Raw genomic sequence first — 13,317 nt, 5'->3', positions numbered from 1 at the left:
CCAGAGAGCTTTGGAGCACTGCGGCTCCTTCTGCCTGGAAGGCTCCTTCTTTGCCAGCTTAACTCTAGCTCATCTTTCCAAGCTCACCTTCCTTGAACAACCATATTACAAGCTCTTAGCAGCTGTCACATCTCCCCTTGCAGCACTGATAACAATGGCAATTAAATAATTAATTGTGCAATTAATTGTTTGGTGCCCGTGTAGCCCATCAGCCAGAAAGCCCCGTGAGGTCTCTGCCTCTTTTTATTTCCTGTTGTTTTCTCTTGGAGCTTAAGGAATGCAGCAGACCAGATGCTTGTTAACTATTGTTACATGAATGAGCAAAGGGATGAATGAACAACTCTAATCCTGATGAGAAATTTACATCATTCAGATATTTGTATTCCCAGTTGTCAGATGTGAAAAGTAAGGTGCAGAGTGGCTGGGTAACTGGTCCTAGGTCAACTAGTTAGTAACAGTTGGAACATAAATAGAAACTCAGAACTTTCTGATTTCAACACCTAGGCTCCTGACAACCACGACTCAGACCCAGTTCGCATTAGAGGAGAGCATGCTTGACAAAAAGGCAGAAGCATCTAACTATAAATTCATTAAAGAATCATTTCCTTTATTAAGGTAATCATTGCAATCAGCAGGAGAATGGATAAACAATCTGTCACATAGTCATGGTGGAATACGACTAGCAAACAGGGGGAGCGAACTATTAATACCATCCTATTGCACTGATGAATTGCAAAAACATGCTGAGCCAAAGAAGCCAGACACAGAAGAGTACATGCTGTAAGATTTTATTTATGTGAAATTCTAGAATAAGATGGGCAAAACCATCGGTGGTGAAAAACATCAGCTCAGCAGTTGCCTCTGGGGTGGGGGTGGGAACAGACCAGGAAAGGGCTAGAGGGAACCTCCTGGGGGTGATGACAATGATTGTATCTTGACAGAGGTTTCAATTACCCAGGTGTGTATGTATTTGTCCAAACTCAGCATATGTACATGTGAGATTTGTTCATGTCTCTGTTTGAAAAATTTGTCTCAAAAAATCCTTAGGCAAATATTGAACTCTAGTTAATGATCTACACACCAAAGACGTGAAGTGTACTAATGTCTGCACCTTCAGAATGTGTCAGAAAATAAGATGGATTGATGATGGACAGAGGGACGCATAGACAATGTGATAACGCACGTAAAACAAAAAGTTAAATGTAGATTCTAGGTGGTGCTAATAGGTGTTACTTTGAACTTTGTACATTACTTTGAACTTTGCTCTGTTTGAAAATGTTCATAATAAAATGTTGAATAATAAAGTATTATAAACTGAAAAATTGTATTTCAAAAGTAGCTAATGTTCATTGTCATCAATAAGAATCTGAAGATGAAAGAATAAAAATCACTCATTGTTTTGCACTAGTTTCAAGGGACTGATAAGTAAGGAGGACAGAAAGAAGGGGCTGGGAAAGTTGGAACCAGGTGGGACTAAATCTTGGCAGGACCTGGAAGAAGAGACAGCCGGTGTGATTCTCTTCCGACTGGAGAGGTTATAGAATTTGGGACTGAGCAGAAGACAGCAGCTACCTCTTCCCCTAGGCGTCAAGGGTGGCGGAGTCAGCCCTCCAAACTTGCTCACCTATGGTCCAGTTAGGAACAATGACATTTTTCTTCAGAGCTAAGCTGAGAAAAAGCCTAGTAAGTTTTAGGAGTAAAAACAATGAAAATGAAACACCAAGCTTATGTTTTCAACTGAATCAAGATGCTTTCTAGAAAGACTGCATGCTGACACGACCCCCTTGGCAGTAAACTCAAGGCTGACTACTCAGGGGCGACAGGAGACAGGAGTCTCCACGGCAGGACATAAGGACTCTGTTGCACTTACCAGTGGCTCTTGACACGGTAGATCAGGTCTTGCCCCTTAAAATACTTGCTTTCCTCAGCCATAGGACACCACTTTCTCTTAGGTCACTCCAACTTCCTTGGCCACTTTCTCAGCCTCCTTTACTGGATCCTCCCTTCTTCCCAGTCACCCATCGGACCACCCCAGGGCTCAGTCTTTAGCCTTCTTCTCTGCTCTCCCTACACCCAGCCTCTGGGTGGGATTTCATTTTAACCCATCCAAAGCCAGATTCTTGATCTCTCCCCACCGACTCCTCCTTCAGTTTGGAAAGTTCACCACCAGTTCTCCCAGGGGCTGCAGCCAACATCTTTGGAATCATCCTTGACTTATGTTTTTTTTCTGTACTTAATTCAGCAACAAATTCTGTTGTTTCCACTTTTGAAAACTATGTCCACAATGGGGCCAGTCCTCTCCACCCTCAGAGTCAGCACTAATGTCTCTCACGTGGACTATTGAGTTTGCGGCCTAACTGTTACCTCAGCTTCCACTCTTCTCCTCCGAAATTCTGTTGACCCCACAGTAGCCAGGACCGTTCTTTAAAAAAAAAGAAGCCAGACGCTCGTCATCTCAAAACTCTCCATTGGTACCAGAATAAAGTCCCATGTCTGTATCCTTCCTGCAAGGCCCGTGACTTCTCTGATCTTACGTCCTGCCTCTCTTCTCTTTCTTCATTCCACACCATCCCTACTGATTCCCAGCTGTTCCTCCAACATACCAAGCATGCATTCACCTTTCCTGATGATATTTCTTCTACCTGTACTGTCCTTGATCTCTCACTTCCTTTAGGTTCCTGTTAAATTGTACCCTATCCTAAACACTGTACCTACTGTGTCCGAAATAGTATCCCTTTTCACTTTCTATCCCTTTATTTTTCTTCTAAGCATTTCTCATTGCTTGATATTATGTATTTATTGGCTCATTCAAAAATTATGTCTCTTCCTACTTGAATGTGAGCCCCATAAGAACGTAGACTTTATATACTGTACCTATCACCATATCTCCAATGCCTAAAACAGATCCTGGCACAGTAGCTTGCCATTAAAGATTTGTAGGATGAATGAACAAATGAACAAATACCTCGCTCAGTGCTGGCCTAGAAAATGTACCCACAAAATGATTTTCATTGCTATAATGATGGGCAGAATTAGTGGGGAAGGACCCAATTCTGGTCCCAAAGTTGGGAGCCGACTGGAAAAAACCTTAATCCCTTGGGCAGTTTCATCATGGACATGAGTCAGAAGTTGCTTTGCCGACCTGGAAGCTAGCGTGTCACATGACCCAGACATTACTGCCCCCACTTCCTGGTAAATCATTCTGTCCTCCTGCCTAAGACCCTTCCTCTCTTAGCTACTGATTCCGTGTTTCTGCCTGGGGAGCATTTCTTTGAAATGACCCTCACATGAAACGACCCAATAATTGCACCCCAGAGCATAAAACTTTCTGGTGGCTGCAAGACTGTGTTATTACCAACATGTCAACAGAGCTGGTTAAAAGACATTTATCAGAAGTCCACTAGGCATTCTCTGAATTAGTTCAGCTTAGATATTAGCTCTTCTTATCTCTGTGGACAAATAGATACGGCCATATGTACCACCTGCAGGAAGTGGGGCCTTTGATCTCTGCAGGGAGACCTGCTTTACGGCTCTTTTAAAAATCAATATATCTAAATGTATTTCTAAAACATCGTAGCCTATGGAAAGAAGCAGGATTCATTTATCAGAAAGGAGACTTTGAGTTCTACAATCATACAACAAATATTGAGTGCCTACTTGGTTGATAAGGTAAGTAACTGTGTTTGATAAAGTCCAAATACCAAGACCAAGAAGAAGATTGAGAAACACACACGTACACAGAAGTGGGGGTGGGGAGGGTTATAGGTAAAGCTTCATCATCTCTTGGACATGAAGTCTAATTCATTTTTCACCCTAGTTGAAAACGAAGAACCCCATGTTTCCCAAGCTCTCCAAACAGAAGAGGTGGAGTTCTCCCACACTCATATCTTCATGCTGAGAGTCACTGGTGTGAGAGCAGAACTCTTAGCCACCTGAGCTGAATTAGATGAGGTGGAGGTGAACAGGAAGGGGAGGAGAGCAGTGGAGTAAGAAGGTACTTACCTCCTCTGTTCTCAACTTAGTGGCTAGAGCTACTCTTAAAATGGGGGTCAGATCATGGCAGTCCTTTGTCTAAAACCCTCCAGAGGCTTCTCATTGGACTCAGAGTCAAGACAACGTCTTTAATGTCCCAGACACCAATCACCAAAGTTCTGGTGTACTGGGCCCAAGCACACCACTCATGCACCTAAACGTTTCCTTTTGGCTATGCGGGGTTCTTGGCAACCCACTAATGGTCAGCGTCCTGGGAGAAGTGATACCTCCTCTCCCTAATGCTAACTCTTTCACAGTAGTTGGCTGACCCTGGGGGTGAGAAGGGGCAAGCTGGGGCGCTGAGGCCAGTTAAAAGTTTAGGATAATGTCCCGAAGAATTCAACTACAGGATTTCAAAACTGAATGCAACATAGTCTATCTAGCCAACCTCCAACACCCAGCTTGTTCTAGAAACCAAGGCCTGAAGAGAGGAAGTGCCCTGCTAAGTCACTCAGTGACTGGATTTCCTCTGGACAGTTTGCCTAGTGCTGTGCTACCTACCACCTTCACGAAATGGGATAGGACCCTACCTGCCTCAAAAACTCCACCTTCCTCACAAACCTCTTTGAGTAAACCTAGTGCTGTCATCAATAGCTATTATAATTCACTCTTCCATCTTCCCTTGTATCCATCCGTCCATCCATCATTTCTAGTGGGTGTCTGTGTTCTCCTTCCCAATCCCTTTAACAGGATGCCAATTTTCCTTTGTTGAATTCATCTATTCTCTGTTGTCACCCATGGAGCTTAGGTGGGCTTGACCCCACCCCTGTAACTATCCCCTTGGCCACAGGGATGGGTTCAGATAAAGGCATGTGCCCCAATTTAGGCTGATGAGAAAGTGATTCCCTCCTTCTCTCCAAACCCCCCCCCCCCCAATGTGTACTACAGTTATTGGAGGTAACTTGCTCTGTTCTCCTGGACAATGCAATGTGAGGACATGAGGTCTTGTTTATCCAGAAGCTCTGGGCCACCAAGAGAGCCTAAGGATGACACTAACACCACACAAGACAGGAGAGAGAGAGAGAGAGAGAGAGAGAGAGAGAGAGAGAGAGAGAGAGAGAGAGAGAGAGAGAAACTAAATCCTGGATGACATGGTTTGAGTTATTGGATCAAATCTCATCTGAAGTTAGAACTATTATATTTCTGAGCATCCAAAGTTCTTTAGCTAATACATTCCTTTTTTGCTTTAGTCAGTTTTAATTGGGTATTTAACTGGATATTTTATAGGGTTACTTGCAATTCAAAGAATCCCGACTGACTTGCCCCCCATCTCACCAGCTAACATGTATGGAGCAACTGCCATGTGCCAGCTTCTCTGCCCAAAAAGCACCAGTGAACCTCATGGAGTGGAGTGCTGCCCACACTGAAGCTAAAACTCATTGGAAAAGACCATTACATAAGCAATGAGAATAAAGTATGGTCACCCTGTTGTTAAGAAAACAGGGTGGGTGGTATGATTGGTCCCATTCTTAAAAACTGGTATTTACAGATCTTTATGTGAGTATGCATAGAAAAACAGTATGTTGGAAAGCTATGACCTCTGGGTGCTGTGGCAATGCAATCTGTTTCCTTCGTTTACATTTTGCTTTATTTTTTGCAATGAACCTTAATTACTCTAATAATCAAGAAAGGAACTGCTATTAAAATCAAAATGGTAAGCATGGTAAGTGCTGGGAGAGGTACCGAATGCTGTAAAGCAGGGACCTGCTTTAGGCAGCTGCGTAATTGTACAGGGAACAGTAGAGTTTCTGTAAGGCTCTCTTGTGTGTAGACTCTCCTGCCTCTGTTTGTACAGCCCTACCCTTTGCACGGCTCTGGGAATGCGAGCTGGTCAGGGAAGCCAGCCCCCAGCCCCTTCTCCAGGCTGTCTGGGGTGTCGGTCCCCTGGTCTAGCCAGGAAGGGCATGTCCCCAGCTCATTCTTCTGCCTTGCCCAGTGGAGAGCTGGTTACTGGAAACACAAGGCTCTTTCTTCTCAGGGCTCCAGAAGCTGAACATTAAGAAACCGTTGCAAACAGGGTAATTGCTCAGAATGAGCACTAATGTCCTATTAAAAAGAGGCAGCTGCCGTGGCTCTAACCTCTAATTCAGCAGCGTTTCCTGAGAACCATGTTAATGTGATTTGAGCTACTTCCCTTCCTGCCGTCTGGGGTCCCAGTGCAGAGCCGTGGTAGGCTCCTGCCCTTCAGTCTGCAGAAGCACAAAAATCCTTCACTCCTTTTCCTGACAGGTGTGCTCTGGAGGCTCAGGTTGCCAATCAGCAAACTGCTGTGGCTTGTCCATTCTCGTGACTGACATTGGACTAGGTGCCAAGAGGTGGGAGTGGGGGAGGGGTTGGGGACAAGATGGGGGAGGGCACGGGCACTTATAAAGTCTCATGAGACGCCTTTTGGGGCATCTGACATTTGTCTAAACAGCCAGGACAACTATATTAAGAACTGAAAGAACTGAAGAAGACTATATACCACTGAATATACTCATTGGTTTATAATTTTGGGTGTTGGGGTTATACACTAGGAACAAGACAAAGCTGGTCCTCACTGTCATGGAGCTTATATTCCAATGAGGGAGACAGACATGGAATAAGCAATTGCACAGCAATTTATTTAGGTAATGTGTGTGATGGATGAGTACGGGGTCCCATGAGAGAATAAAAGGAGACTGGGCTGGGAGCTGACCTGGCCTGGGGAGTCTGGAAAAGCTTCCTGGGGAACAGGAGACCTGAAGAGTGAGCAGGTACTAACAGAGCAAAGAGGAGGGAGAATCTTGCAGGCAGAGGAAGAATTGATCGTGTCTGAGAAATACAGGAGGCTGGACACAGAGAGGGAAGGAGAGAGGTGGTGCCAAGAAGGCAGGGCCATCTCCTTGCCTGCAGCAGTGTGCCGTGGTGCCTGATGCTAGGACTGGGAGCCGGGAGACCTGGGTTCTAGTCCCACCTTTAACTCTACTAGCTTTGTGTCCCCACATGATTATTCCCACGTTGTTGAGAACCCACTGTGCGTACCAGGGTCTCTGGCTCTCAACTGCTCAGCAGAAAACACTGGAGATTGTTAAGGTTCTTCCAGTGCTGAAACTCTATGATTATGTCAATTCTAGGTTCTTTCTAGGTTCTGGGCCCTGCAGGGGTGTGGGATGCGGCCAGCCATGGTCAGCAGACTTTGGAGGGTCAGAGTGAAATGAAGACGAGTCAGGACACAGGGTCTGAGGGGGTAAAGGGGAACCCATGTTATGGCTAGGAGTCAGTTCTGTTCCTTCCCGGACCTGCAGCTGCACCATCCCCAGCCCTGCAATTGAGCTTCTGGGCTTCTCTCGTCCACCCTCACCCCTGCAGTTCCCTGGGTGTGTCAGGATGGGATGCGTTGGAACTCTAATTAGGGAGGCTCTTCTAATCCTTGTCCTGAGGTCTCTTGGCCCCCGTGTAAATCAAGCGTGAAGATAGAGACTTGATGGCAAGGGAAAGGGACCCGGGTCATAATTCTAGCTCTGTCCTTTATGAGTGAGGTGACTGGGGTGGACGCTGTCACGTGCACCCAGGCTCTTCTTAAAGATAGGCTTTTTCCTCCAGCTGTGGGAAGTGCCACCAGAGGTGGCTCTCAGCCATTAGCCCTGGATTGCCTCACCTGAAAAAAACTGCCCCGCCTGAGGTCACACCTCCGTCCAAGGGTAGCCTATGACTATCGACCAAACACTGGCTCCATCTACCCAACTTGGGACAATTTCACAGGGTCAGCTCAGTTCCAAAACTCCCCACGGGGGTGATGGAGGCCTTCAGTGAGACTGTAGTGCAGTTCAACTTCTCCCTTGCCCAGTTCTGCTTCTGTCCCTCATATCTATCCCGCACTCAGAACTTGTCTCCATCTGCTTCCCCAGGAACCCAACAGGAGGCAGTGCCCTAGGCAAGTCCCCTCAACACTGTAAGCCCCAGTTCCCTCATCGGTATAGTGGGATTAGTAACGCCCACACCTTAGTCTGTTGTGATGACCGAAAAAACTAAGAGTGGTAAGACCCTGGTGGTGGGATCATTTATGAAGATACTTACTTGTGTTCCATCCTGTGCTCAATGCGGCAGGTGTTCGCAAGTACTGACGAGCTACCTTACCTCCGGGGGTTGCGAGAGGTTTTTGTGCTTCAAGGAGGAAAACACATTTCCAAGCACCCCGGAAGTGACTCGCAGGTTCTGTCTGAGATGTAGAGACTCTAGGCTTTTGGTGGGGAGGGTGAGGATGTTGGAAAGAGTGTTTGCGTCACTGACTCTGGGAAAGGAGCAAAGGTTGTATTATATATTTTGGTGAGTGGGGACACCTCTGCACATCTTCCCTACAGCCCCCAGATGGGGGAGGTGCCCATCGGCACCTGTGGAGGTTGGTGGGCAGTGGGGGCACCTATGTGGAGAGGCTCCATTTCCTGGGGGTCCACCTCTGAGCCTGCCTGAAGAATTGGTGCTTGGTAGCCAGACAAGGGAGGATTGGATTTGCTGGTGAATTGTGTGTCAGACGGCAACCACGGATATCCTTGCCCCTGTTTCTCTGGAGCTTCTACCCCTTGGTAAAGTTCAGCCACTACACATGGCTCAGTTGAACTCTTATCACCAGACCCAGATTCTTGCATTTCTAAGCTTTCTAACAAATGCATACCCACCACTTTAGCGCAGTGCCTTGATGTAGTAGGTGCTCATATCCACTGTGACGATATGTGTGTGTCTTTGTGTATATATAGAGGGATATAGGGACACAAAAAGATACCTACAATTTGTATGGCGCTCAGATGTTGTTGCATTCATTCATTCATTCATTCATTCATTCATTCATTTTGGATTGGCTATTTCTTTGGTATGGGTGCTGTACTGTGCATTATAGGAGGTGTAAGTAGTATCCCTGGCCTTTACTCACTAGATGCCAGCAATAGCCCCAGTCATGTCAATCAAAAACGTCTCCAGACATGGCCAAATGTCCTGGGATGGGGGTGGGGGCAAATTATTCCTGGTTGAGAACCACTGATTTCAGTGATTCTGAAAAGAGAGCGAGAACACCAAAGCATTTCTCCACTTCCCTCAGGGATTTCACACCAAGGAACAGACACCACCCAACACTTCCCAGGCTCTGTGAGACTGTGGCCTCACCATCACCACATTCACCATCACCTTTCCTCACTGCACAGGAGGGAGTGCTGCAGCTTTCTTTCTCCATAGGGGAGAGACTGGCAGCTATTGTTTTTTCTCCCAGGAGAACCGGAGCATCCAGCTTTACCCAATCGATAATGTGACCAAGCCCTGGACAAAACCCTCAGTTAGTGCAGGTGCGGTCTAATCGGGGCCGTCATAAACCCCTGGAGCTGGGAGCAAGCACAGGCTTCTGACCCTGGGGACAGCAGGTTCTCCTCCCCCAGGATGTTGCACGAGATGGTTCCCTAGCAACGGCACAGGCCTGTGGCAGCCCAGGGGAGCATGGGGTGCAGACAAGGAGCAGAGGAAACAAAGCGTCTTGTCTCTTGTCGTGCTCATTGTGGGCATTGTGTGTTTGCTCTGGAGAGCTCTGTGGGTTCTCCTCTCTGGGCGACAGCAGACTGGCCTCTGCCCTCCCCACCTGGCCGTTACTCAGAGCTCTGGGCTACAAGGGCCCTGAGAAAGGACCCTGGGGAGATATCCTGGGTCTGCTCTCTCAGGAAGAGCTACATGGAGGCTAAATTCATTCATTCATTCATTCATTCATTCAGTAGATCTATTTTGTGCCTCTACTATATATATTTATCAAGCCACTAATATTTTATATCTCTGGAAATATGTTGGTTGAGACATGGGTCTAATACGCTGTGCAACAGTGTGGAGTTTAAAACACAACCTTGAGCTCCAGGACTTTTTCATCTGGTTGGGAAAACCATATGCTCACAAGAAAGGTAAAGAACAATGTAAATATCCCATAAAATACGAGCACAGAGGAGACACTGCCAGGCAGTCTGTCTGTGATGGGGGAAACATTTATTGCGTGCTCATGTATGGGACACCCTTAGCACTCAGACAGTCCGGTGAGGATCTGTATTATCCCATTTTAGAGATGAAGAAAGTGAGGCTCAGGGAAGTGAGAATGTGCCCAAGCATAATATATTTCCACTGCTAAAGGCAAAGAGGGCTTTGAGGAGTCGAAGATTTCCCCCCCTTTTCTGTAACGGCCCGACTGACTGCCTCCAAACACTTTTGGACCCAAGTTTCCAAGTTGCTGGCCTCAGTGCCTCCTGAAAACCCCTTCTCCTCCACTTCTCTAGACAGTTTGCTCTCCAAGGTGCCAAGTCGGAAGCGAAGACTTGGGACTGGTGGCGACTGTTCAGGCCATTTGATGTGCTCTATCTCCCCAAACTGGCACTCCCAGAACCACCTAAGCGACTGGTCTGTTTGTGGCTGGCTGGGGGTGGGTGAGGGTGCGTGAGACATCCTGGACAAAGAAAATAATTCAGGAACCATCTGCTTTGGGACACTGACTGGTAACCTTTCTAACTCTGTTCCAGGCAACTGCGCATATCCCTGACCTTCGGTTTTAGCCAGGGGTTTGTGCTTTTTTCCTGAGAGAGGGGCCAGCAGGGGCCTCTTGGAGACACCCTTTCCACTTAGTTCTCCCATGCGCTCAAAGCCACCCATTAAGGAAACCATCCGCTGCCTAGGCAGTTTCCTTCTACCCAGAGAGCAAATGGCATTTGCACTGTCTGCTCTTCTAATGCACCCAGCACATTCTCCTTCCCGATTCCTGAGGTCCCCACGAGGGTGGGAGGTTGTTCTGACATTATTAAGGCAGCGGGGGGCGCTAGTGGAGCACACATTCCCCACCGGCTTGGGCTACACAGCCCGGGGCAGCAGGGGATCGATCCTTCAAAGGGCTGGAAAAGGGCGTTTGAAGAGGTGTGAAGAGTAGTGAAGCTTGTCTTTCTCAACCATCCAGCAAACACATTTTAATTAAATCGCAAAGATAAAAATCTTTGGTTCACTCTTGAAATTCAGCAGAAAGTGTGCCAGGGAGGAAAATTTTCCCAGGAAGAAGATCCAAATGAGAAGTATTTTGTAGTTTAGAATACCAGCAGGGCAGACAGGGTGGGGGTGGAGAGGAAGTACAAGAGCCTTTGTCTTTGCACCCCCTGCTAAGTCTCTCGCAGAGAAAAGAATTCTCACCTCCCAAGGTTATGTTTATTTGAAACTTGGAGTAATTGTCTCGGTTGGCTGATCTTCCTCTAAAGGAGAAATCATAGGAACTAAAATGGGGAAGGGCTGGGGAAGCCACTGAAGGGAGTGGGATTCTGGAGATCTTACGATTGCTGCCATAAATGGAAGGCTGTCAGCTCTTCTCCTGCAAGTCCCTGTGGTGAAAGCCACACTTGATTTCTAGTCACTTCCATGCCCCTGGCCAAGGTCATACTCCTTCCAGAGGAGTCGGAGCCTTGGCTTTGCTGTGTTCGTGCTGTGTGACCTTGGGTAAGTTATCTAACCTCTCTGAGCCTGTTTCCTCGGCCACAATACAGAGGTGATAGTCAACTCTACCTTTCAGGATTGCTGTAAGGAATAAATAAGACTGTCCAAGATGCCTTTCTTCTCCTTCCTCCTCCTCTTACACCTGGGGGCCCTGCTCTTCCTCCCAGCAGCTCTCTGAGACTGGGTGCACACTCCATGGCTCCTCTCTCTAATCTATTTATGCTCTTTGCTTATACCTTGGTCCACCCTTGGCTGGCAGTATTGTCTTTATCACTTTACATGCCTGTCTCTCACACTGGAAGGCTGACACCTGTACATCTCCCGAGCGCAGAACATGGCACGCTGACTGAGAAACAGCATGGGCTGCTGGGCCAACAACTCTGCGCTCTGTTCTGGCTGTTGTCACCTGCCCAGCTTCTCTGTCATCCCCAATTCCCCCCACCTCTCAGACATGTGCTGGACATCTTGCAGTTTCCTAAAGGGAACATGGTCTCTCTGGTCTGTCTTCCTCTACACACCCTTCTCCCAATCCAGACGTCTCATGTCGTCTCTTCTTTCCCCCTTCAGAGCCCCGTCTCCTCCCAGGAGCCTTTCCTAAACTCTCCATCAGGGATTCGCACTCTCAAGGCCCTCCCCCACTTCCTCTTACTCCGTTCTGAATGGTATCTCTGTGGCTCCAAATGATCTGTCTCACGGCATTTGAGGCCCCTCCTAGCTCAGAGCCTGGCTGCTGCCTGCTTCTTGCTCTGCCCACCCTGCCCTTCCTCACCTCCCTTTTCTTCAGCCTCTCCTCTTGATCTCTTTCGCCCAGTGGTTCTCAGGGTTAGCACGTGTCACAATCAGCTGGATGGCTTCCTTTTCATTTTTCCCCCCAGCTTTATTTGAAGTATAATTGACAACTAAAATTTGTATGTATTTAAGGTGTACAACTTGATGATTTGATATACATTTACATTGTGAAATAGTCACGACAATCAAGCTGATTAACATGTCCATCACCTCATATAGTCACAATTTTCTTTTTCTTTCTTTTTCTTTGTGTGTGTGTGTGTGTGTACACTTAGAAAATTTCAAGTGTACAATGCAGTATTCTTAACTATAGTCCCATTTATTGCACATAGATCTTCAGAATTTATAAGGGGTAATATTCAAATATATAAGGAACTCATACAATTCAATAGCAAAAAAAACAAATAATTTGATTAAAAAGTGGGCAAAGGACCTAAATAGGCATTTCTTCAAAGAAGATCGAAAATATACGAATGGCCAACAGATACATGAAGAAACGCTCAACTTTACTATCATCAGAAAAATGCAAATCAAAAGCACAATGCGAAATCCCCCTCCCCCCGCCCCCACTGTTAGAATGGCTGTTATCAGAAAGAGGAAAGATAGCAAGTTGGTGAAGACGTGGAAAAAATGGAAGGCTTGTTAAAGTACAGATTTCTGGGTCCCGTTCAGTAGGGAGGGGGAAGGGACTGAAACTGTGCAAGTCGAACAATTTCACAGGGGACGATAACCACACTTTGAGAACCACAAAAAGGGCTTCTCAGGCTGGGCACTACTGCCATCTTGGGCTGGATGATTCTTTGTTATTGGGTTTGGGGTGGGCAGGCTGTCCTGTGCATTGTGGGATGTTTAGCAGCAAGTGATGGCCTATACCCACCAAATGCCTCCAGGCATTGTGACAACCAAAAATGGCTCCAGACATTGCCAAATGTTCCCTGGGGGCACAATCCCCCTGGTTGAGAACCCCTGCTCTAGGGGTCTGTCCTGAGGTCAGGGTTGGGTGGATTCTGTGGGGGGCTTGCAGGTCCACTTCCCCTACTTTCCAGC

This window comes from Rhinolophus ferrumequinum, chromosome 21, assembly GCF_004115265.2.
Source record: "Rhinolophus ferrumequinum isolate MPI-CBG mRhiFer1 chromosome 21, mRhiFer1_v1.p, whole genome shotgun sequence".
Classification (NCBI taxonomy): domain Eukaryota; kingdom Metazoa; phylum Chordata; class Mammalia; order Chiroptera; family Rhinolophidae; genus Rhinolophus; species Rhinolophus ferrumequinum.
This window is presented reverse-complemented; position numbering follows the sequence as displayed.